This window comes from Echinops telfairi, unplaced genomic scaffold, assembly GCF_000313985.2.
Source record: "Echinops telfairi isolate 266 unplaced genomic scaffold, ASM31398v2 ScPeMD7_2;HRSCAF=8, whole genome shotgun sequence".
Classification (NCBI taxonomy): domain Eukaryota; kingdom Metazoa; phylum Chordata; class Mammalia; order Afrosoricida; family Tenrecidae; genus Echinops; species Echinops telfairi.
In genome coordinates this window covers 74,809,915-74,810,294 of record NW_022103898.1, presented here as the reverse complement: position 1 = coordinate 74,810,294, position 380 = coordinate 74,809,915, and positions in this window count along the sequence as shown.

Sequence of the window (380 nt, the reverse complement as noted above, 5' to 3'; positions counted from 1 at the left end):
AACAAAAGTAAAAACAAATTCCAAACTATAATGCATTGCTGAAAATGATAAATCAGAGACTTGTTTAAAAGGAGGAAATCTCAAAATTCAGATTGACACCTTGATGCCAAATGTTGAATATCAATGAGAAAAATAAGTATTCTAGTATATGATTTTACAATCTGTGATGTGATAGATATATCAAAAACCAGCGGTTTGGGGATGAAACTAACCCATTAACATTGGTTTATCCATGAAGAAATTGAAACCAAACTATATGTTTCATGCACATGTTAATCCCTATGATAAAGTAAATTTCTTCTACTGTGTCTTTGAAAACCTCATTAAATCATTGGGTGGGACCATGCAAATAGGGTGTGGGAAACACTAAGTGAGGGGAC